A 25,686-nucleotide genomic window follows, 5' to 3' on the forward strand; every position below is an offset into this window, starting at 1 on the left:
CTCCCCATTCCTATTCACCATGTTTCATTTCATTTCACCCATTCACTTCAAGGTGGTAAGAGGGAACACATAGCTGCAGGTTGCAATTTCTGTCAGTTGTTTAGTATATGTTATTTAATACATAATAATATTCTGCTGTTGCTTTGGCATTCTTGAGAACTTCTTTCATTGAATCATCAGTATAGAGAAGAAGGATCACAGATTTAGCACTTAGATGAACTTTAGTGAATATCCAATTTTTGTTGTTGTTTAGCTATTTTTCTTTTGTTTCTGATTCTTCATGGCCCCATTTGGGATTTTCTTAGCAAAGATACTGAAGTTTGGCATTCCAACTCATTTTATAAATACAAAAAACAAAAAACAGGGTTTGATGACTTGCCAGTCACCTGGGTTGAAAGTATCTTAGGGCTGAATTTGAACTCAGGAAGATGAATCTCCCTAAGCTAGGCATTCTATGCATTATGGTGCCACCTAGTTGTCATCAGGTCTATATAGAAAAGGAAATTGAGACCCAGAGAGTTTGCCTCAAAACACAAGTAGTAAGTGATAAAATTAGGATTTAAACACAGAGCCTTTGATTGCAAATCCAACATTTTTTCCACTGGAGGACAGTCCAACATTGTGTGACATTCTCCTATCACCTGTCAGAAATTAAATAAACTGTCTGTCAGAATGAGGTCAGCCAGCTGTGAAATAATACTCAGTGAAAATCTTTGTATATGTAAGAAGAATTTAAGACCAGAATCCATGTTGTGCATAAAAAATAATAAAACTCCCATTCACACATCTATGTATGCTCTTGGTCCAGATCACTGACCTTGGCTAAGAAGCCGTATAGGTTAAATGAACTTAAATGACCTTGGTTCAAGTCCTTATTCTCCTCCCTATATGCACCTGAACAAGTCAAGCCATGAGCCACAGTTTCTACATATGCAAAATTTATGGATTGAATTTAACTCATTCTAAGGTCCCTTTGATTCTCGTCTTAAATCTTAACCTTTGCCTCAGAATCTTACTTGCTTCCTATTCTGATGTCTCACTGATAATTTAAGAATCTTTCCTCATTCTCTCTGCATATCTCTAAGATTCCTCGTAGCAAGCAGGAGCTTCAGATAGAAACCTCTGCATTGTCATTATCATTAGTGAGAGCTAAATAATTACATAGATGAAAAGAGGCATTATATTGTCATCACAATTTTATTCCACTAGTGTGCAATTATATCCCATGTTCAACTCTTACCTGGTGTTCAGAGTCAGATTCAAATTTTCCAATTAGAGGGAATGACTACATACAAATAGAAGGATCCATATATAGTATTGTAGACACTCCAGGGGGGTGTCTGTCTCTTTTTAACCAGATTCTTTTTCTATGCAGAGCCTAGCAAAAATAAGGTAAAATGATTTGCTTTGCACTTGAAGTTTAAGGGCTAACAGGAACTGGGCCTGCTTGCTCTGCATGGAAGAGAGAAAACTTCATTAATTAAATTTGTAGAGAGTTTATAATCTCAGATACTACTGAAAGAAACAGAGATGCCACACACCTTAAAACTGTTCAAGATAAGAAAAGGCTATAATAGAAAAAAGACCATCTGAAGGAACCAGAAGGAGTAGATGTTTTCAGGCACCAAAGCTGAACAGATTATAATGCTCTGGTCATTAGTTTTATGGCAGAATACAAAGAAAAGTAACAGATAGTGTTAAAGTAGTCACCAGCAAAATTAAGGAGTCCCTTAACCAACCTGAGAAGTTTACAGAAAATGGGACATTCTTTAGAACCAGTAAAGTAGAATTTTCTTATGAAATGTGATTGTGTCATTGGTTTTGTCCTTCATTCTTGAAAAGGACCATGACATCAGGGAGGTGATGCCATGAAATTCAAGTGAATTGAATTTAAGTGAGGGAGGGCTGTGCAAGGTCCCCTGCCTCACTTCCCACTCCAGAGTCATCTGGGTCCAGTGGCCAGATATAGATCAAGATGACTAGAGATGGCCCTAATGCAATGAGAGACCTTGGTCTTTAACAGGTCTGAGGCAACACCTAATCAGTGATTAAGGCTGAATAATAAATGAGGCAGAGAATAGTCTCTTTTACACATTACACACATTACATTACAGTCATCCCTTCCACATTGTGGAGGGTTAGGGTCACTGGTGCTCCTTGCAATCTGGAAAATATGCATATTTTTGGCCCAGCCTTCATACAAGAGAAGTCTGAATTTTTTTTTTCTTTTATGGAGTGTTTATAGTACTTTCTTGCAAATTTTGAGTTGATATTATACAATACTATACAAATATTTTATGCATTCCTGAGTTTCTAATCTTTTTCTTTGTCATCTGCTTGTGTGTTGTCTGTGGCTTCCACAAAACTGCCAAAAAATTACCATTTATTTCTTATACTCAACTGCAATATATATCAAAACTACAAAGGGGAAAGTCATGATGTAGAAAGGATGTAGATCTCAGAGATAGAAGTCTGTCTGCTGATGATAGACTCACAAACCTCCAGACGTCCCTCTTTGTGTTCTAAAAACATGAGCTACTCCAAGAAAGTTACTTACCCCTGAGGGTAGGATACCTAATGAATGTTTCAGAAACAAATGTGCAGTCAAGAAGAGTATGAACATTCCCTGACTTGGGGGAAAGGGAGAGAAGAAAGGAGTCTCAGAATTAAAGATTGCTATAGTAAGTAGGATTTGAAGTGGGTTTTAATGGATGGATAAAATCCATAATTAAAAAAAAAAGTCCTACTGAAGATCCAAGAGTATTGTTGAGGCAGTGTATATATATATATATATATATATATATATATATATATATATATATATATATATATATATATATATATGGAATTTGTATAGGTAAAAAGGAATGAAGAGGGCTATTAGGTGGTACAGTGGATGGAGCACTTGACCTAGAATCAGGAAGGCATGAATTTAAATGTGACTTCAGATACTCACTAGTTGTGTGACCCTGGACAAATCACTTAACCTTGTTTGTCCCAGTTTCCTCATCTGTAAAATGAGCTAGAAAACAAAATAGTAAACTACTCCCGTATCTTTGCCAAGAAAACCTCTTATGAAGTCATGAAGAGTTAAACACAACTGAAAAAAAAGGATTAAAAAATTGAGGAAAAGTATGAAATCTGGAAAATGCAGTGATATAATCCAGTATTCACATCATTTTCAGCTAAGGTATATTGCTTTCTTCACTAATAGGCTACAGTAGTTTTGAAATATATTCCTCAAATTCCCTGCCCATGAAGAGAAACTTTGCTGAATTCTGATTTAACTTTTGCTTTAGAGCAGGGACTCAAACTTTTTGAGTCATGGATCCTTTAAAATCTCATGAAGACAGGACCAAATTTCAGATATGATCATTCCCCCACTGACAGATGATAATAAAAAATGATAATTACTAATCCATAATATAATTTGAAAAATGGTAACTAAGCCCCTTTTCTTTTTCTTACTAGTCTCCATATTTTCTTATTACTTTGTCTAGTCTGAGAAAGTAATTCATTAGTACTCTCTATAATCTTTAAATGAATTTAGGTAATATATTGTTTCATTATGTTGTTTTGGCCTAACTATGAACAATAAATATGTTTTATTTTTGCAAGGGGTTCTTAATTATTGATGTATTTCTATAAATTTAGAGTAGACCTTAATAAGTTAACTCTACAGATATTTTATGTATCTGAAGTTATTTTGAATACAATTTCTCTATTTCTCTTTTCCTCCTAGTTTTGGAAAGAATTGTATTAAAATATTACTGATACTTGTGGAGTTATTTCTTGACTAGAAAAGAAAATGGTAAACCACTCCAGTATTCTTTTCTAGTTCATTTTATAGATGAGAAACTGAGGCAAACAGAGTGAAATTATTGCTCAGGATCACACAAGCTAGGAAGTTTCTAAGGCTGGATTTGAACTTATGAAATTGAGTCCTCTTGACTCTAGGTCAAGCACTCTATCCATTGTGTTACCTGACTGCCCTGCCTGGAACATAGAAAACCCTTAATAAATGCTTCTTTCTTCGTTGCTTGCCTGATTTCCTTTCTACTTGGTTTAAAATACTGTTTCTGATACTTAGTACTTGTGTGACTGGACAAAAAACTACCTTCCTCCATGTAAGATGAGACTATTAGACTAGATGAGCTCTGGGACCCTTTTGAGTTTTAGGACTTTAATCCTATGAATACTTAACAAAACATGATCTACTGTCATTAATTATATACGAGAAAACTCTACCCATCATATACCTATATCTTTCATTGAAGGAGAGACAAGTCCCAATGCTATCAAAAAAAATCTTAAATTTTCATGGAGAACTCAACCAGTAAAGTATCCAGACCAAAAACCAGACCAAAGTATCAGCCACATTCTCCTGGATAAAGTAACAATCCATCACAATTTAAGAATAACATTTTATTGAACATTATTGATTTTTTTTAACTTCTCAAATTATAAGAGGGTCAAAATCACATAGGAATAGTATAAGGTGCTTCTGTTATCTATTGTTGGTGGCAAACCAAGAATGCTCTCAGTGAGTCAAAGATGAATTTATATTCTAATACTTTTAGTAATTACAAAAAAGTATGTTATCCAATTGTACAATAGTTTGTAGAACAATAACAATAACCTTAACAATAATGGTGTAGCAAGTTTTCTCAGAACTATTTTTATCTGAAAACCATTAAAAAAATATACAGGTAAGACAATAATAAAATGATAATAACAACTCATTTTACAATGTGTTTTAAGGGTTATAAAGCATTTGCTTCACAACAGCCTTGTGGGTGGGGTAAACAATCCAAATATAATTTCCCCCACTTTATAGATGAAACCAAGGTACCAGAAATGATTCACCTAAGATGTGGCAGCTAATCAGCTAATTAACGACAGAGCTTATAGACTAGAAATATATTCAGATCACATCTGAAGAATTGTATTCCATTATGGACAACATATTTTAAGGATGACATTTACCAAGTAGAGTGTGTTCAGAAGAGGATGACGAATATGATGAGGAGTATAGAGAAATACCCTATTAAAAATTGGTGTAGTAAAATAGAAAGTATGACTGGGAATCAAAAGAGACCTGTATTTGAATACTTTTTCAGATACTTAATTTCCATGTGACCACAGGCAAGTCATTTTATCTCAATTCCTTTAGTTTTCTCTTCTGTAAATAGGAATAATTAGCAAGTGCTGTAATACCTACCTGGTTGGGATAGTGTGAGGATCAAATGATTTGAAAACCTTAAAAGTGTTATATAAATATCAACTATAGTCTATGACAATCATTTTTAAAAACTGCAATTGTTTAACCTGAAAAAGGGAAAACTAAGTGGAGAGATGATAGCTGTCTTCAAATATACGAAGGGCTGTTATGTACATAAAGGAACAGACTTGTTCTATTTTAATCAAAAAGCTGGGACCAGAACCAAGAGACAAAACTTGTAAAAAAGAGAATTTTGGATCCACTAAAGGAAGAACATTTTAACAATTAAAACCATCTAAAAATGGAATTGGCTGTCTCCTGTGGTCATGGACTACCCAACACTGGAGCTATTTAAGTAAAGTTCAGAACTGTCAGGCATATAAAAGTGATTTTTCATTGAATGAGTGGTAGAACTAGATGATCCCTAAGATCCCTAAAATCCTTCAAAACTCTAAGGGGACAGGCAACCAGAATTTAAGTGCCTACTATATAGTAGGCACTGTACTAGGTGCTTTAGAACTATGTCATTTTGTCCTCCCAGTAACACAGGAAGGTAGGTGCAATTATTGTCATCCCCTTTTTGCTTATGGGGAAAGTGAGGCAGGTAGTAGTTGATTGGCTTGTCCAGGGTCACACAGCTAGTAAATATCTGAGGCTGGATTTGAATATATATGTTTTGCATATATATTTTCTTGGCTTCAGATCCATTGTTCTATCCACTATCTAGCTTCTTTTAGATTTTAGATTTTAGAAAAGTATGGTTTAGGACAGAGGACACAGACCTGGAAATCACATCTGAGTACAAGACTCTTCCCTACTCTGGGTCATGTTGTAGTTATTCATTTATTTCAGCCATGTTCAACTCTTGGTGGCCCCATTTGGGGTTTTCTCAGCAAAGACACCAGAGTGGTTCACCATTTTCTTCCCCAACTCCTTTTACATAAAAGAAAACTGAAGCAAACAATATTAAGCGACTTGCCCAGAGTCACTGTTAAGGCCAGATTTGAATTCAGAAAGATGAGGCTTCTTGACTTCGGATTCAGCACTCTATCCACTACACCCCTTAGGAGCCCACTCTGAGCCATAATTTCTTTTGATTGAAAAAAAGGAGTGCAATAGAAAGAATGGCATATTTGAAGTCAAAAGACCTGGACTAGAATTTCAGCTTTGCTCTGTAACCTTAGGCAAGTGATTTTATCTTGCTGGGTTTCAGTCTTCTCATCTAAAAAAGAAGAGTCAACTGCCCACCTCTAAATATATGATTCTGTAACTATACACCTTTTAAGGCTCTTTCCTGTTCTCAAATGTTATGATTCTGACCTATCATATAGTGTTCTTTCTACTATGAAGCAATGGAATTTTATGTTTTATATATATTTACATATATATATATTTATATATATACACTCATACATGTATATATATATACACACATATCTATATACATATATACATATATATGCACATATATGCCTAAGACATTCATATACATATGTGTGTATATAAAAGTCTTATTAGCTAGTAGAGGTCATTTAATCTGAAACACACTCAAAAAGAATCCCCTCTATTCTGTTCTTGACAAGTGGCCATCCAGGCCCATCTCAAATATTTTCAGTTAAGAGTACTTTATGGACTTATATAAACTGATGCTAAGTGAAGTGGGTAAAACCAATAGAACCAATGTGTCTCTTTTCAACAATGGGTTGATTCAGGGCAATTCCAATAGATTTGTGATGAAGAAAGCCATATGCATACAGAGAGGATGGGAACTAAATCTGGATCACAACATCGTATTTTCACCTTTGTTGTTGTTATTGTTGTTTGCTTGGTTTTTTCTCTTTTTCCCTTTTGGATCTTATTTTTCTTGTGCAGCATAATAAATGTGGAAATATGTTTAGAAGAATTTTATGTGTTCGACCTACATTGAATTACTTGCTGTCCTGAGGAGGTGGGAAGGGAGGGAGAAAAAAAAGGAACACAAGATTTTGCAAGGGTGAATGTTGAAAACTACCTTTGCATGTGTTTTGAAAAATAAAAGGCTACTATTATAAAAAAAAATAATAAAGGTACTCTATGACCTAAGGCACTGTAAGATGGTATTAATTATTAGAAAAGATTTCCCTATGTCAAGTCACAACCTGCTTTTCACTCATTTCCTTTCAATGCTTTTCCTAACCCCCCTCCAATTATCAAGTATTATTTTATCTGCCCTTCATACTGTACCTTTCCATCCCATTTGGCATTTTTAAAAGTCTCTTCCCTTTTGATCTGATTTTTCTTGTGCAGCATGACAGATATGGAAATTTGTTTAGAAGAATTGCACATGTTTAACCTATAGCAGATTGCTTGCTGTCTGAGGGGGAGGGGATAGAGGGAGAAAAATTTGTTGAAAACTATCTTTGCATGTATTTGGAAAAACAAGATACTATTTTAAAAAATAAAATAAAATAAAAAATCTCTCCATGCATATATCTACATAATTTGGCAATATAAATCCCCACATTAGCTGCATCTGAATTTTCAGTTCACCACCTCTCTGTCAGGAGGTCAGCAACATGTTGAATGAATTATTTTTTTTCTTCTGGCTTCTTGGAAGATCACTGCATAGATCAAAGTTCTAAGGCTGTCAAAGTTGGGTGGATTTTTTTATTTCATTGTATAAATTATTTTCCTTGTTCTTTTCATTTCACCTTGCTTCTGTTCATAAAGCTGTTCCCTGTTTTCTCTGAAATTGTTCATGTCATCATTTCTTACATCACAGCAATACTACATTACATTGATACGCCACATTTTGTTTAGCCATTTCCCAACAGGGGAATAGACACTTTATTTACAATTTTGGGCTACCACAAAAAAGCTTAAGTCAAATTATCAACTACCCATGAGACATTTCAAACTGGATGTTAACAACCTTAACCTCAACATGTCCAAAATGGAACTCATTCTTTTTTCCCCACAAATTCTCTTCTCTTTCAAATTTCCCTAATTCTCTTGAAGCCATTGCCACCCTTCCAGTCTTATTTCATTTCACTCTATATCATTTCATAAAAGTCAAGTCAGTGATCTCTGAAATTGTTCATCTCATCATTTTTTTATGGTACAATAATTTTCTGTTACATTGATATTGCTTAGTTATCCCCTAGGGATATCCCCTAGTAGGAGAATACTACCTATGGGGATACCATAAAAAATTATAAATATTTCCAATCCCTCTTTCACAAAATAGCCCTTCAGATACACGAAAATAACTACCTTGTACTTCTATGTCTCCTCTTTTCCAACTTGAACATTCCCATTTACTTGAGTTTATCCTTTTATGGCAAAGTACCAAGTCCCTTCATCAGCCTGGTCATCCTCCAGCTTTTCAATGTGCTATCACTTCACTAATACTGGGTACTCTGCTTTCTTTAAATGTTGTCTTTAGTTAGAAATCCAATTAAAAAAAAAACTTTTTTTCCAATAGACTATGCTCTAGCCATGCCTCCTCCATCTTGTACTTGTGAAATACATTTTTTAATCCATGTAAGAGTCTACATTTCTTTCTCTTAAATTTCATTTTATTAGATGCAGCCCAACTTTATTGTGTATCGATATCTTTTTGGATCCTGACTCTTCTTTCCAATGTAAGATCTTCTTTCAATTTTTGAGTCTAACTTGATAGCATCCCATTTGTACCTTCATCCAAGTTACTATTTAAAATGTTAATGCAGAGCCAAAGATATTACTGAGCCACTCCATTAGAGATCTCCTTCTAAATTGTCCTTGAATGAGTGATAACTACTACTTGGGTCTAACCATTCAATCTGTTCCAACAGCACCTAATTATACAATTGTCTGGCCCACATCTCCATATTATTTTCACAAAAATTACCCAAAAGACTCTTTCAAATGCTTTGCTCAAATCTAGGCAAACCACATTGATAGCATTCCACTGATTTACCTGTCTAGTAAGCCTTTCAAAAAGGAGAATTGAGGTCAGGCTGACATGAGCTGTGTTTGATGAAACCAGGCTGGCTCTTTCTGATCCCCTTTTGTTTCCCAGACGTTCACTAACTATTCCTTAAGTAATACATTCCAGAATCTTGCCAAGAATCAAAGTCAATATCACATGTGTAAAGTTTTCAGATTCCTCCGTTCTCTTTCTTGAAGACTAGGACATTTGCCATTAGACTGTTCTATGGATCCTCTTCTGTCCTCTGTGATTTTCCCAGAGTGGTTCAACAATCCCATCTGACGGTTCTGTGAGATATGATTGATGTGAGCTTTGAGATCACTGAGTAAACTGGAAATCCACATGGTTTTTAATGGTTTATGAGTGGTTGTACAAGGAGACAAGGTCTAGCCTAGAAATCCCCCAAGAGTCAGTGAAGAAAGCATATTATTACAGCTCTGTGTGGAAATCTGGACAAGATTCTTATAGATCCTTGGGGTTATAAAGCAAAAGGGAGATGAGGAGATGCCTTGTAATAAGAAGAGGTGTCAGAATGGAAAGATGATAAGAAAGGTCAAAGACTTGGGAGTTTATAAGTCATTTTCTAGTAGATGATAATTAAGACCACTGTTGAGTGTTAAGGGAAAGGGGCAGATCACCCCAGACTAAGTCTTAGAAGATAGAGAAAGTGAGAAAGGGGCTCCTGAGAAAGGAATAGAAATTATATTGGGAGGTGCCCCAGGAGAGCAAAATGCTTCAGTCACCAAATTTAATGGTCTTTTCTCAGTCCTAATTCTCTTTTATCTCCTTCCTGCAGGTAACTGTCAGTCATTCCTTCCTACTAGAAACATTCTCCTCTTTTGGGTTTTCAATGTCTTTTGCTCAAGTTCATTATCTATTCATGCTGCCTGACCATGATGGCTTCCCACAAGGTCCCATCCTAGTCCCTCTTCTCCATCTGCATTGTCTCTCTTGGAATGTCATCAGCTCCCATGAGTTTAATGTTAGACTCCCAGATCTAATATCTAATCCTATTCTTTCCACAGAGTTCAAGCCTCATATTATCAACTGAGTATGAGACATTTAAAATGGACATCCCAGAGATACTCGACATTTTACATATTCAAAACAGAATTCATTATCTTTACCCTAAAACCTCTCCTTTTTCAAACTTCCCTATTTCTATTGAAGGCATCCTTACAGTGTCTCAGGTTTATAATCTCAAATCCTGCCTCTCCCTCAACCCATATAGATAATCAGTTGTTGAATCTTTTCTATTTAAGCATTATCTTTCCTATCTCACCCCTTCTTTCCACTCTGTTATCACCTTAGTTCAAGCCTCAAAGCATCTTGCCTAGATTATTGCAATATAGTACTAATTCATCTCCCCATCTCAATCTCTTCCTCTGTCCATTGTTGCCAAATTAATTTTCCTTCGGTACAAATCTGACTATTTGATGTTCTACTTAATAAGATCCAGTGACTTAGTGAAGATAGGATCTTCAGTGGACAATATAATTTCCTCTTTTAACTTTTTTTATTTCCTACACAACCGGGTCCAAATCTATCTTTCTAGTTTCACTGAAAATTATTCTCCCACATATTTGGAATCTTCCCTGATGTTCTGCTAGGAACATGATGATTTTTTGGGGGTTTTTTTTCTTTTTTTCTATCTTTCTTTTTCCATTTTTTTTAAGTTTTAAGTAAATAAGTACATTTTAAAAAGAAAAGAAAAGAAAAGAAAATTAGTCTCCTTCCCAAAGTCTGTGGTCTAACCAAACTCTTCTCTTTTTTTTTGTCACACATGACACACCATCTCTCATTTCTATGTCTTTTCACTGACCATCCTACATGCCATTTTCTTCTTCCCTCCAACTCAGTCCTTCTCTTCCTTTAAGAGGTAACTAACTCATTCATCACCTTCTTCATGAAGCTTTTTTTGATCTTCCTAATTGCTAATGCCTTACTTTCTCACACTGCCTTATGTTTAAATACTTTGTATGATATAGCGATTAACATTATATTATCTAGCATAGATGAAATTGTATTCAAGGCAGAATATGAAGGGCAAGCTGAGAAAGTGCTAGAATTAGTGAATAAAACTCAGTATATAATTTATATATAGAATGGAAATTCATTGGGAGTGGGGATTGCTTCATTCTTTATTACTTGTACCTCCATTGCCTAACAAGGTGCCTGGCACATAATGGGTACTTAATAAATGTCTTATTATTGAATGATCTTATCTCAATTATATATGTCTGCACTAAACCAGGGAGAGTGATAACTCTCATGCAACATTGCTAGCTGTTGCTCTCTCTAGTGTAGCTGTAAGTCATAACACACATATTCTATCCAATAGCCTATTAAAGGGTAAAAAAAAAAAAAAAAACATCTTGAACTGTTCTGTCCTATTTAAGTTTTTTGTGCTCTGGATCAGTAAGATTCCCAGTCATCCCAACAAAAGACTGGATAATCAGAACCATTTCTTCAAGGACCTCCTAAGGCTTCCTAAAGCCACAACTTTCCAGACAATAAATCAGCCAATGCTGAGAAAGACCAGTCCAATACCTACACAATATTAGCATAAATGCCTGCCAGCTTCTTCAGCTTGGCTAAGGAAATGTTCCCACTGCAATGGGGTGGGGGTGGGGGGGAGGAAGGGTGATGTGGTTTTAAAATAGCTTCTGTTGCTCTCAGAGAAGGGAGAAAGGCTGGGAAATTCTGGCAATGTGGTACTGTGGAAAGAGGGATGAATTTGTAGTCTGCTTCTTATTACCTGGACTTGCTGTCATTTGACCTCTATCTGTCTCAGTTTCCTCAACTGGAAAATGAATATTTTCCTAGGGTTGTTTTGAAATTCAAATATAATTTTAAGGGCCTTAGCATAGGGCACCTAATAAATGTTTGCTCCTTTTTCTCCTCTCTTTTAGTACTCTGGGTCTAAGATGAAATATATATACATACATACCCCCAAGCAATGAATGATTATACAACAATCTATCTCTTAGGAGTTTTTAGAAAAAGGAATAGAGACATAAAGACCTTTTAAAGAATAGGCAATTCACCAAAAAGAATTTACTAAGTGTCAAGTATGTGACAAGCACTATACTCGAGGTTCCCTGACCTCAAGAAGCTTATATTTTATTATGAATGTATTTACTTTTATCATGTTTTATTTATGAATTTTATCATAATGCATCATTATGAATGTATTTACTTTTAATTGCTATGTATGAATATGCATAGGTGGAGTTTTTCAGAATAAAACGCCACCTATGCATATTCATGTATAGCAATTAATTTCAATGTTTCAATTGTTAAACCTAAGTCGGGAAAAATCTGATTGCTCAGTCAGACGGGACCAGATGGTAAAAGGCTTCCAGCAGCTTAACCCCAAAAGAGTGATTCTAATAATAACTTCAGGCATTTAGGACCTTTGGGAGACCCCTCTCAGACCATTTTTTTTTTTTTTTTGCCTTTGGTGCTAGCTCTATAAAGACATATCCAGACTGATTTTGCTATTCTTCAAAAGGAAACAAATATTCATGGTAGAGGTCATGAAAACCAACGTGAATGAGTGGGGAGCAAATGGTTTGTACCAAGATTGGAAAAGAAATGTGTATGAATGTTCCTTCTTTCCTCTATTTCAGGATGGTTCATCTGAATTTGGTAGCTCATAGAATTCTGGAATATTGGAACTAGAAGAGCTCTCCAGGGTCATTCTAGGACAGTTTCTTAGTCATCTCTGCTGAATATTGTCAATACCAGGGGAAAACACACTTGGTATTTTCAAGAATAAACTCAGTTGACAAAGAATGTTGGAAGCAAAAACTGGGCCTAGTTTGGATCTCAGTTCTCATAATTTGAGTTTCCTAGATCTGGTTTGTGTATTTCTAAACATCTTAGAAAGCCTTATTAACTAACTCTTCTAATATTACCAAAAAGAAGGTAGATGACCTCAGACTGCTTCACAGCTGGGGGCATTGTTGCATAATGGAGCTGGAAGAGACCTTAGACAGAGGCCATTTATTCTAGAATCACAGAGTCTGAAAGCTGAAATTTCCCTCAATGACTCTGTAGTCTATGTGGACCTTTCATCCTACAGATGAGGAAATTGTGCCCTAGACATATAAATTTCCCAAAGTTATACAGATCATAAGTGACAAAATGGGATTTGAATCTAGGTTTTCTAAATAGAAATTGAGGCTCGGACTATGGAAATGTATAAGACCACACAAGGAATTAGTGCCAGATCCAAGGAAAGTAGAACTTCTTTTTGTATATTTCAAGTTCAAATGCATCAGTTCTCCACTTAAATTTATTTATGGATAGAATTAACCTAGAGGCAGCTAGGTGGATCAGTAGATAGAGCACTAGGCCTTGAGTCAGAAAAATTTGAATTCAAATATGACTCAGACATTTAGTATTTAACCTCTGTTTGCCTTAATCCACTGGAGAAGAAAATGGCAAGCATTCCATTATCTTTTCCAAGAAAACCCATGGACAGTAAATGTCCATGGGATCACAAATGTTGGTTACAACTGAACAACAGTAAGAATTAAACTAAGGGATTTTTTCTTGGCATTTAGAAATGTGCACCTTTTCTACCTTCCAAAGACTGGAAAACAAAATAATGATCTATTTGGGGTCAACTAAATGGCATAGTGCTTAGAGAATACTGGGCATGTAGCCAGAAAGATCTGAGTTCAAATCCAGCCTCGGACACTTGCTAACCATTTGATCTTAAGCAAGTAACTTAATTAGCCTCTGTCTGCCTTAGTTTTCTCAACTGTAGAATGAGGATCATAATATCATCTACCTCACAGGGCTACTGTGAGGATCAAATAAGATAATATTGGTAAAGTACTTAGCAACAGTGCCTAGCACCTAGAAATACTTGATAAATTCTTATTCACTAAACAGCTCCCTACCCTCCAAATCTATGAGCAGATTGGTGGAATGACTACAAGTTCTGCCTTGAGCATTTATTGGATATGTGAACTTTTGCCAGATCAAAGCTTCATCTGAAAAAATGACAAGATTGATTTTACACAGAGTTGTTTTAAATAAAGTGTTTTATAAACTATGAGGTTGTTTTTATTGCTGTTGTTACATTGAAAAGCACAAATTGTACAAGTCATTCTCCCAATCCATTAAAAGAATATTTCTTTTAGACACTTTTAAGTCCTACAGCAGTAGGATGGTAATTACATGGAGGTATGAGAGTCCATTTGGGACTAAAAGTCCACCATCCTCCCCATAGTAACTTATATTGCCCCACTACTATCTCTAGGACCTATCTTGGCAGAATTTTTATACATGCTCTTAACAAGGGACCATTTTTCTTAATGTCTAGAGGGGAAGTTTGGGCCCAAACTTTGGGAGCAAAGATGGACCTGGGAAAGAAGAATGAATGACTTCACTCTTTTGTGGAGAAGTCTACTCTCCTCTGATTGTCTTGAGACCAGATTATTTGAACAGATATGAGGCTAATCTGAATGGAACATTTTAATTTATTCTTCTGAAAGTGAAGAAAAGACATAGTATGACAGGATAGCCCAAAAGAGTCAAATGAAGAAATATATATTCTTGGAAGAGGCCTTTGGGTATACCGGTTAGCACTTGTACCTTGAAAGTCAATTTTGGGACAGATAGCAACCAGTAGAAACATGATTTAGGAAATGAATTCATTTCTTGACCCTGATAAAGTAACCAGTGTCTTGTGTAAACCTTTTGAAAAGTATTGTTTCAGTCAAACCAAATTTTATTTCTTTTTTTTTTTTTTCTTCTGGCCCTCTTCAGCTTAAGAACAAAGGAAAGTGAAATTCCCTTTTCCCTTAACAGGGCATTTACCACGTCTCTCTTCTTCCTGCCAAGGCAATAATTCTTCATTGTAATGTGATTTAATTCAATTAAGCAACCATTTATTGAATGCCTACTGTGTGTGAAGTTATCAAATTCAATTCAACTGGCATTTATAAAGTGTTTTCTAACATGTTTGTAGACAATAAATGGCAAAGTAGAAATAATGTATTTTGTAGAACACTATAGAATACATTTTGTAGGTTCTGTAAAAGAATGTATTTTGTAAAATGCTTTACAAACCTAAAACCTAAAGCCTCAGTTGTTGCTATTGTTAATACTTCTGTCCACTATCCCTTGCCCTATCCTGAAGCATCTTACACAATTAGATGCACATCATTGCTTCATATGTGAGTATCAAATTGCTTACCTCTCTAAATAGACATGCATACAACTTACTGATTGATTGTGAGCAAAATTGTAGAAGCCCAAAGTTCTAGAGAAGCAGCTGGCATCAGAGAAAGCTTCATGAAGAGGTGGATATTTACTTGGCACAGTAGATAGAATTCCAGATCTGAAATCAGGAATACTCATTTTCCTGAGTTCAAATCTGGCATCAGCTAGCTGTGTGACTCTGAGAAAGTCATTTAACCCTATTTGCCTCAGTTTCCATCTATAAAATGAGCTAGAGAAGGAAATAGCAAACTACTCCAATATCTTTGCCAAAAAGAAAACCCTAATGTGATCATAAAGAATTAGAATCAACTGCAAAAATGACTCAGCAGCAATAAAAAAGCAACAGAGAGTCATGGAAGGATTTTTGAGCAGAGTTGTGACACTGTTCACTTTATCTGTTCATTAGGAATATTAATCAGGTATTGATGGGCATGAGAGTTTGGAAAGGAAAGCATTTGGAGGTAGGGGGATCAGTTAGAAAATCTATTTGTAATAGCCCATGGGAGAGGTCATGTAACAGTGATGGCACCAGGGAACGGAAAGAATAACACAAATGTGAGAGTCATTTGGCTTAGCAGGAAAAAACAACAACATTTAATTTGGGACCTGAAGATTTGGGTTCTAGTCTTATCTCATCTTGTTACATTGGCAAGTCACTTATCCTCTCTAGTCTTCAGTTTTCTGTTCTATAAAATTATGAGGGCTGGACTAGATAATCTCTAAAACTCATGATCCTAGGTATAATTGACAGAACCCAGGACATGGCTAGATGCTGGAATAAGGGTGAAGACATCATGGTTCTGAGCCCTGATGAGGGAGAAAGAATACGGTTCGATGGGAAGATGAATAGTTTAGTTTTGAAAATGTTGAGTTTGAGGTGACAGTGGGACATCCTGAGTTTCCATGGCAATGGTAACCTAGAAAAGATGAAAATAAGTCTTTGCTGGATAATGAAGAGAGAACTAGGATGAAGGACTGAACACTCAGAGTCTAACCTGGCATCCTGTCTCTTTGCTGTGACCTTGGGTACCTTGTATTCCAAACAGTGCAGGACTAGCCCTCAGGAGACCAAGGTTGTCACACTGCCTTTGCCGCCCAGTTGGATTAGGTGCCTTAAATTCTCTGATTCTGTTTGCAAATAGGACATAATAATTCTCACTCACCCCCACAGAGTTATGAGGACCAAATGAAATAGATAGGAAGACAAATGCCACCAAATATGAAGGATAGCAACCATGTAACTTCTGAATGTTTCAATTTCCTCATATATAAATGAAGGTGATAATACCCTGTTGGTAAAATTCTGCAGACAATGAGTTTGTAAAAGAAAGTTAAAAGGTTTGACATTGTGCATCTCCCCCATTACCCATTCATGACTTCATGGAAGGAAGGAAAGGAAATTAATATTTATTAATGGCCTTTTACATACCAGACACTATACAAGGTGCTTTGCAAATATTATTCTGTCAGATTCTCACAATAATACCAGAAGGTTTGTGCTATTACTATCCCCATTTTACAATTGAGGAAACTGGGACAAATGGAGATTAAATGACTTGTTTAGGATTACACACCTAGATTTGAACTCAGTTCTTCATGATTTCAGGCCCAGTGCTTCATCATCACTTTTCTGGGAAGCCTCTGCTCATGCATGTTCTCACATTGAGAAAGCCACATTGGTATGATAGAAAGTGTGTTGGACAGAGTCAAAGGATATAGGTTTCAATTCTAGCTTTGTCATTTACTGGCTGGGTCACTTTTGGCTTCTAGTTCTTCATGGGTAAAATGAGGAATTGGACTAGGTTACTTAGAAGACTTCTTCTAGATTTAAATCTCTGATTCTATTTCTGGGTCACATTTTCCTTTGCAGAGAACAAAATAGGTTTGTAAGTGAATTTTCAACTAGAATTTTTATAGAATCTAGACTAATCCATTTAGAGTCATGAAATTATAGAACTTTAAATCAGGAAGGGATTTTATAAATCATTCCTAACTCAACCTCATTTTGCAAATAAGGAGACTGAAGCCCAGGGAGCACTTTAACATAGATTCCTTGTATGCTTTTCCAGATAGTATCATCTGTTTGCTATCTTGTAAGACACACATCTTGATTTTCACTTTCTATCTTTATTCTTCATTTTTGAGAAGAAGAAACCCTAATGGATACCCAACTTTAAAAGGAAATTTTTTTTTAAAGTGGACTAGATGCTATAACATCTCTTGGCCACCAGAGGGGGAACAACTACCAGAGATCTCCAGGCAAATTGCACTCTGTTTTCTCTGGGCGCTGTCCCCTGGACATCAAGGTTGCCTCTCTTTCCTCCAGAGACCTAAAACAAAATCTTCTCCCACAGTAGCAAACTGGCATTCATAGTCCTATCCCTAAGAAGTGGCAATGCAAGAAGATAGAACTGATCAAATCAGAAGAGTAACATTTCATCTTTTATTCTATTCTCCACCCCCTTCTCATCTCAAGTCCAATCAAATTTTTAAAAATATTTACTGATCATAGAAAATGCAATAACTTTATCCATAACCTTGCAGTCAGGAAGGCACCTGAGAAAGCCATCTCCATCTCCCTGCTTCCACTTAGTGGCTATGGAATCTCAGTTCAGCCATCTAAACTGTTTCGGTTTTTTTTTCTCAATAAAATGGAGATGATGCTAGCATCTACCCTGAAGAATTGTTATGAGTATTAAATAAGATAAAACATGCAAAGCAGCTCACTAACCTTGAAGCAATTTATAAAATATTCATTGTTGTGTTATAATTATCATTCCAAGCTGAGCCAATCTTAAACCAACCTCAAGAAGAAGACTCTCTTATATTTGTACAGAATTTAGGCTTTTAATAAGACTGTAGGTTTCAGAACTGGAAGAGATCTTTGACCTTATCTAGTCCAATCCCTTAATTTTACAGAGAGGAAAAAACGAATCTCAGTGGGGCAAGTGATTTACGCAAGTTGACATAAGAAGCAGATAATAGAGATAGGATGGAAACTTGGGTCTTCTACTATACCATCAGTATTCTTTTCACTATTTCTTATTGCCCTTTTCTAAGATAATCAAGGTTTTGTATTTAAATCCCTATGTGACCTAGTTAACTTTGTGTAGAGAAAAAAAAATGATAACCTAAATTCAATTGCATAGTTACAACCCACTCCTCCCTCTCCCTCCAACACACATCTTTCAAAGCAGACAACCCCAAGAGAGACTGAGCAAGGTACTACAAAAAGTCCAATGCATTCTGTTCATACTGCTGAAAACATCGCAAAGCAGATCACCTCCTCTTGTGGATTAGGACACAGTTTTTACACAAAAGGATAAACACTTTATAGAAATAAATTATTCTTCAATTTTTTTCTTTTAGAATCATGGATTTAGAACTAAAGGGGACTTCAGAAATCATTTAATCCAATCCCCTCATTCATTTTCCAGATGAAATAACTGAGGATCAGATTAAGTGACTTGCCTTTCATTGCCTCGCCAGTAAATATTAGAAGCAGAATTCTAACTCTAGTCATTATCCTTCTCTCTGCTGTGCCATGCTGCTTTTTTTTGGGGGGCAGGTATTAGATTTGATTAAGTGCCTAAGATAATGTCCTATCATCACTGGGTGCAGCTCCCAGATTGGATCAAATCCATGATTTCATTTATCTTTATTGAACCCCCATGATATGCGCTGTCCATGGTGACAGAATTATCTGTACCTAGTTTACAGACTAGTTAAATTAAAGACATCATCAAATCATAGCTTTAAAAGTGGGAGTAATGTTAAGATCATCATCTAATAGAGGGCATTCATTTTCCACTTGAGAAAACTGAGACCCAGAGAAAGAAGTGTTTTCCTCCAAGTCTGCCTGAGTGGTTGTCAATTGGTATACACAATGTGGAGTAAGACATACCTTCTTGGCAGCACCTTGTACCTTAACAAAAAATAAAGCCAAAACTGACCCTTCCTGACTCTCCTTTTGGTGAGTCTCCAAAGCTACCAACTGTTGTCAGGTGATTTATTTGCTTTTGCCTCCTGTTTTAAACTTATCTCAGCCTTTCACTAAGCCAGCTTTCCCAGAGTTAGAAAATTAATTAGGGATCAGGATAATAATAGGACAATAGGGATTATGTGGGCCATATAAGCCTAGCAGCTGCATTCAGGACCACCTTGTTACTTTTACCAAATCCCAAAAAGAATAGTAGCCAAAAGGAGAGGAAAGGGGAAACATATCACAAATATCTCAAAACTAAGTGAATCACACTTTATTTTAAACACATATGTATGATTTGACTATATTATAAATAAACTATCTAAAAATAAAATCTTAAACCTTGATAGAGAAAAAGATAAATCATTATATAAGGCTATATCATAAGGCAAGACATTGTCTTATAGCAGGGGTGAGATTGTCAGGACAGGGGCCATACAAGGCCCACAAAATCATTTGTAAAATAAACCGCAGTTAATGATGAACTGAAAACTAAGTACAATAACGTCCTACTGCTTGAGATCTATAAGTTGAAAATTGTGTATGACCCACAAATGATATTATAAATATCCAAATGGCCCTTGGCCTTATAGGCTAGGAAGGTTTCATAAAAGATGTAACACCTGAACTGGACTTTGAAGGATAGATGGTGAGGAGGTTAAAAAAAAAAAAAAAAAAAATCTTGATGGTACAGTCTTAGGAAAGATCCAGAGGCTGAAATATGAAAGTAATATGCAGAACTGTGAGATCAGTCTGGTTAGAGGGCTCAGGAACAGGGTAAGACATGATAAAACAGTTTCAGCTATGAATGATGGGAATCGTGTGTCAGGGATACATTGATTTTGCTTTGTGGGTAATTCCCCATAAAGAGGAAGGCATTGGCTTTGGCAGAATGACTGCTGAAGAAATAAGAAATGAGGCAGATGATACTAGGGCTAAATCTGATAAATTGAAATGGATTATTTGATTTCATTCTTCTCTTTTTCCATGCTCCTCCCCTCACGCCATCAAATTGCTCTTGACTTCTTATAGACTTCCACAAGACTTCTTAAGAATTCCAAAAAGGTATCCCCATTTGGACCTATCCCCATTTGGACCTACACCCCCAACCTCTCTTTATTTCTTCTTTCTTTCTCTAAAATTTATGTGACCTCTTTCCCCTGCCCTCAGGTTCTTACACCCAAGTAGGACTCATATAATAAAATAATTGATCTGAAAATATCTACAGATGATAATGGCTTCATAAATTTCCTTTTCCCTGGCCAGAAATTAGGTCAGGAATAAGATCTGCTATTGTATCTACCAGTAAGATAGAGAATGCATTGCCAGGAAGCTTTTTACTCAGAAATGGGCATCAGGATGGTCTTGGAGCAAAGGAGTTGATCAGTAAAGATTCCAGAGCATTGATCAAGTGTCAGAAACAGAACACAGGGTTCAGAACCATGATTCATTTCTGTGATCAGTAGCATCCAAGGAGAAAGAGAATTGGCCCAGTCTGGGGTGTTGGGCAAGAAAAATGGAGGTTTGAGTTTTCTGGAGACCATGGAATTTCTTACCTTTTCTATTTGTATCCCCAGCTGTTACTACAATTCATTTTACAACTGGGAAAATTGAGGCAAACAGCATCAAGTAACTTGACCAGGACCACAGAGTAGTAAGTGTCTGAGATCAGATTCAAACTCAAGTAGATGAGTCTTCCTGATTTCAAGCCTCAAACTCACTTTCCTGCTTTTTCTAAATATGTTGTCATTCAGAAACAACTACACCCAGAGAAGGAACACTGGGAATTGAATGTAAACTGTTAGCACTACTGTCTATCTACCCAGGTTACTTACACCTTTGGAATCCAATTCTTAATGTGCAACAAGAAAATTGGATTTACACACATATATTATATCTAGGTTATACTGTAACACATGTAAAATGTATGGGATTGCCGTCATCTAGGAGAGGGAGGGAGGGGGAAATTTGGAAAAATGAATACAAAGGATAATGTTATAAAAAAATTACTCATGCATATATACTGTCATAAAAAATTTTATAACTATAAAATTTTAAAAATTTTAAATTAAAAAAACTATGTAACAGAAATTTAGTTATAAATAGCCTCTTCATCCTTTATATTTATTGACAATCATTATGTTCACAATTTAATTAAAATTTTTAAAATAAAGAATGAGGCCTGGAATGAAAAAATAAATAAATAAATATGTTGTCATTGAACAGTTCTAAGTCACCATTGGGGGCAAAAGGAGTTTTTTACTACTTTGAGATAAGGAGGAGTCAGACATTTATCCTCAAGCAACTAGGTGGTGTCATGTTCAAATCCAGTCTCACACACTTAATATCTGTATAACCATGAGCATGTCACTTATTCCAGTGGGACTTCAATCTACTAATCTGTAAAATGAAAGAGTTGGACTCATTAGTTTTTAAAGCCATTTCCATTTCTGAATCTACACTATATAAGACATGAAAATAAAATAAGCTAGATGTTCAGAGTTTAGGTATTATGCTAATGTACACTGATTAATGTGGAAAGTAGCTCTGTAAGAACTTAATAAATACTGGTTGATTATTAGCAATTAACTTGGGCCCCTATGCCATCTATTCCATGTGTTACGTATGGTTAATCTGAAGATGATGAGACTGGAGTAGTTCTCTAGTACCCAAATAGGATGAGGTGGAAGCTGGAAGCAGTTTTGAAGTTCAGTGACTCTAGTAGTAGTTCAACAATCAGAGAAATTAGAACTCAAGGTAAAGAAAAGGCCATACCTTAAGGACTGAGGATGACATTCAGGGAGGAAGCTCCTCTTTGACTATTTGGCCAGATGCGGATTGTGACTCATGGAAACTTAAGAGCCAGGATTCTTTCTAAGTTCTAAGATTCTTTCATAGGAAGCAGGAGAAGTGTATCCCTTAAGTTCTCAATATATGTTTAGAAAAAACCCAGCATGCTCTCTTTAGAGATGGGAGAGACAGAGATAGAGACAGATAGAGAGAAAGAGACAGAAAGACAGAGACAGAGATACCTAGAAAGAGAGAGACATTTTCTTTCTTTGTTATAAAGGAAACTCTCTAGGAAATGAAGGGGGGACATCCATTGGAAAATACAGGTCACATAAATATTTTAAAATATCAATAAAACATTTTTGAACTTTAAAAAAAAAACATAATTCATTCCATGGGAAAATATGTGAATAATCTTATGGTATATATTTGATCTCGGTTTATGTGGAACTACATGAATTCTCTTGAGTACCAGTTCCTTACTGGACTCAACTGAAGATACCTTTAGCTTTGTCTTACAGTCTTTCTTCATAACTTGTTTTTCTTTTTCTTTGTATATTCAATACTTAGTACAAAGCTTACAACATAACAAATATGTCATATGCTTGTTATCTGACTGACATTGAATCCCAACTCAATATTCTGAGCCTCTTGACCTTTCATGGAACCAGAGTTTACTCATGTCCTTGAAATCAATGATCCACCACATTCAATCTCTAATTATCTTTTTCAATCTTTCTGCTACCACCATCATAACTCGGAACCCTGATCAGGCATTTTCTCACATTTTCTTTCTTATTCCCTATACCCATAAAACTCAAAATTATAAGAATATATTTTATAGGATTAATTTTCTATGAAAAGGACATCTAAAAATTCAGAAATAATACACCAAAGCAATATGACATCAAGCTATCAACAAATTGACAAAATGGGAAAATGACAAATGCTGGAGGGGTTGTGGGAAAACAGGTACATTAATATACTGTTGCTAGAACTATGAACCAGTCCAGCTGCAAAGAAACTATTTCTCCAAAACTATGAGCCCTTGAACCCAGTAATACTGCTACTAGATCTATACCCCTAAATAGTTCAGAAAAAGAAGAAAAGAATCCTTAGATACAAAAATATGTACAGCAGCTCTTTTCATGGTATCAAAGAATTGGAATTGGCTCATCAATTGGAGATGACTGAACATGTGTAGTATGTGATTATGATAGAATATTGTTCTGTTATAAGAAATAATAAAAAAGAAATCTGAAAAGACTTGTATGAACTGATGCAAAATTAAGTGAGAAGAAGCAGGAAAACAATTTATAAAATAACAGCAGTATTATAAAAACAAAAAGCTCTGAAAGACTTAGAAAACACTGACCAACAAAGTGACTAGCCACAATTCTAAGAGACTTATGATGAAACATGCTACCCCCTTCCAAAAGGAAGAACTCAGAATAGAAATTCAGGCATATGTAAATGTACACACATATATGTGAATATATCTATTTATACAAGATAGAAAATAGATATAGACATAGATAAAACATGCTAATGTGAGAATTTGTTTTGTCTATGCCTCTGTGAATAGATTACTTTTCTTACTTTTTCAACTTGTGGATTGGGGGAAGGAGAGAATTTGAAGCTAAAAGTAAAAATCGAATAAAAGATAAATAAAATAAAATATTATATGTAAAAATTAATATACTTACTTCCAGATTAGGTGGTCTAAAATTCCTTAAGGTATTAAATCTAGCTACAGCTCCTCAGATCACTATGATTACTTCTAGATGGGATTTTTATATATGAGATTTTTATATTTTACTTCACAACACACCACCAACAACAATGAATTGGGATTCATCTATAGGCTCTCTGGGTCAAATTCATCAATACATTCTACAATTCTAGTCAGTCAGGAACCATCCTAAATCACACGATCAACTTTTGACAACCTGTTTTTAATTCTATATAAATACACAGCTAATTAGATATATTTTTTTTATCTCCACCGAAATCCAGATAGGGAATAGAAAGAACTAACCACTAGAATTCAGTTTTGTATATCTCCAAAACAGAATACAGAATCCTTGCAAAAACACACAAAAGCTAGTTCTTCTGTCATAAAGTATGAAATGGTTTTATTTTCATTCTAATTAATTGGTATTATTATGAGGTACCTCTAAGGCAGGACAGTTCCAAAAAGACATGGTGGGCATTGGATTTTGAGAGGAAAAGGTAAAGCCTCTCTCTGACTACATCCCTATTTTTCCTTCCACAAGATGAAGAACCAGATTGTAAGTGACATTTTCCTTTTCCTTTTCAGAGAAGAGAACGCATCTGTGCAGAAGAACTAGCATCTTCCTGTTAGGTAAGAAACCATCCATGAAGACTATAAGGGAAAGAGAGGGCACAATCAACTTGATTATCACTTCAGGAGTCTTTGCAAGAAATCTTCCCCCTCAAACAAAAGATTTATAGATGTGACAGACTAATCAGAAATAAATAGTCCCTCTCACCTCCTCTATTCAACTATCCTTCTTTATTATACTTCATTTTTTATATGAATATGTACTTTTTTTGCTGAGGCAATTGGGGTTAAGTGACTTGCCCAGGGTCACACAACCAGGAAGTGTTAAGTGTCTGAGGCCAAATTTGAATTCAGATCTTCCTGACTTCAGGGCTGGTGCTCTATGCACTGCACTCTCTAGCTGCCCCTTTCATTAGACTTTACTAGGCCACATTGGTTCAAAGCAAAACCATTTAATATCAAACAACAGAGGAGTTTAATGATTCATTTCTCTTATATATGTATGGAGTATACTACTCAAAACTTACCACCCCATCAATGGGGAGGACACATGCAGAGACCATAAACGAACAGGAAACACAAATGAGAAGGCACACAGAGCACATACGTAGTCAGGGAACCTGTATGAAAGGAAAGAAGATACCCACTGGGAAATGAGGTTGCATGTATGGATGACGCAACTCATAGTGCTGAAATTGCACTCTGCTGATGGCAAACTATTTTTACCAGATATTGTATCTGTGGTTTTCACCTTTTTTTCATCTCTCTTGGCCCTGTGGTCTCCCAAAACTGTCCTCTGTGACTTATCTGGTGATATTCATTTATTTAGCCTCTTCAGGACCATCTGTTGTCCACTTCTCCCAGAATAATATTGGAAGAAAGTACTGGGCATAGCAACTCTTAAGCTCTTTTTGTTCAAAGAGAAGGCTAAAGTTATTTTAGTGCAAAGTTTATGGGTATGAGCCATTATATCCAACCTAGTAGCCAAAAAACAATTTAAAAAATAATAATAACAACAGATGTCTCAGGCAAAAAAAAAATTATATTATTCTTTTGACTGGCTCTTCCAGAAGCCAATTCAAAATCCTGGGTCCTGGCTAGAAATTTTCTCTTACTGGTGCCAATCTCTTGGTCTTGATCTGTATCTCCAAAATTCATTTCACCAAAAAAAAAAAAAAAAATCCACAGGAGATGAG

At 35.6% G+C, this 25,686-nt stretch overlaps 1 protein-coding gene across 4 annotated transcripts in view; it reads left to right on the top strand.

Annotated features, from left to right (window-relative positions):
- SLC14A2 (solute carrier family 14 member 2) overlaps positions 1 to 25,686 on the top strand; it is a 679,109-nt gene that overhangs the window by 580,629 nt on the left and 72,794 nt on the right. For all 4 annotated transcript variants that reach the window (XM_074279251.1, XM_074279254.1, XM_074279253.1 and 1 more), the window contains one exon: positions 24,506 to 24,550. The gene's annotated coding sequence lies outside the window, so the exon portion shown is untranslated. The remainder of the gene's footprint in view (positions 1 to 24,505; positions 24,551 to 25,686) is intronic.

The sequence above is a fragment of the Sminthopsis crassicaudata genome, chromosome 1, assembly GCF_048593235.1.
Source record: "Sminthopsis crassicaudata isolate SCR6 chromosome 1, ASM4859323v1, whole genome shotgun sequence".
Lineage (NCBI taxonomy): Eukaryota > Metazoa > Chordata > Mammalia > Dasyuromorphia > Dasyuridae > Sminthopsis > Sminthopsis crassicaudata.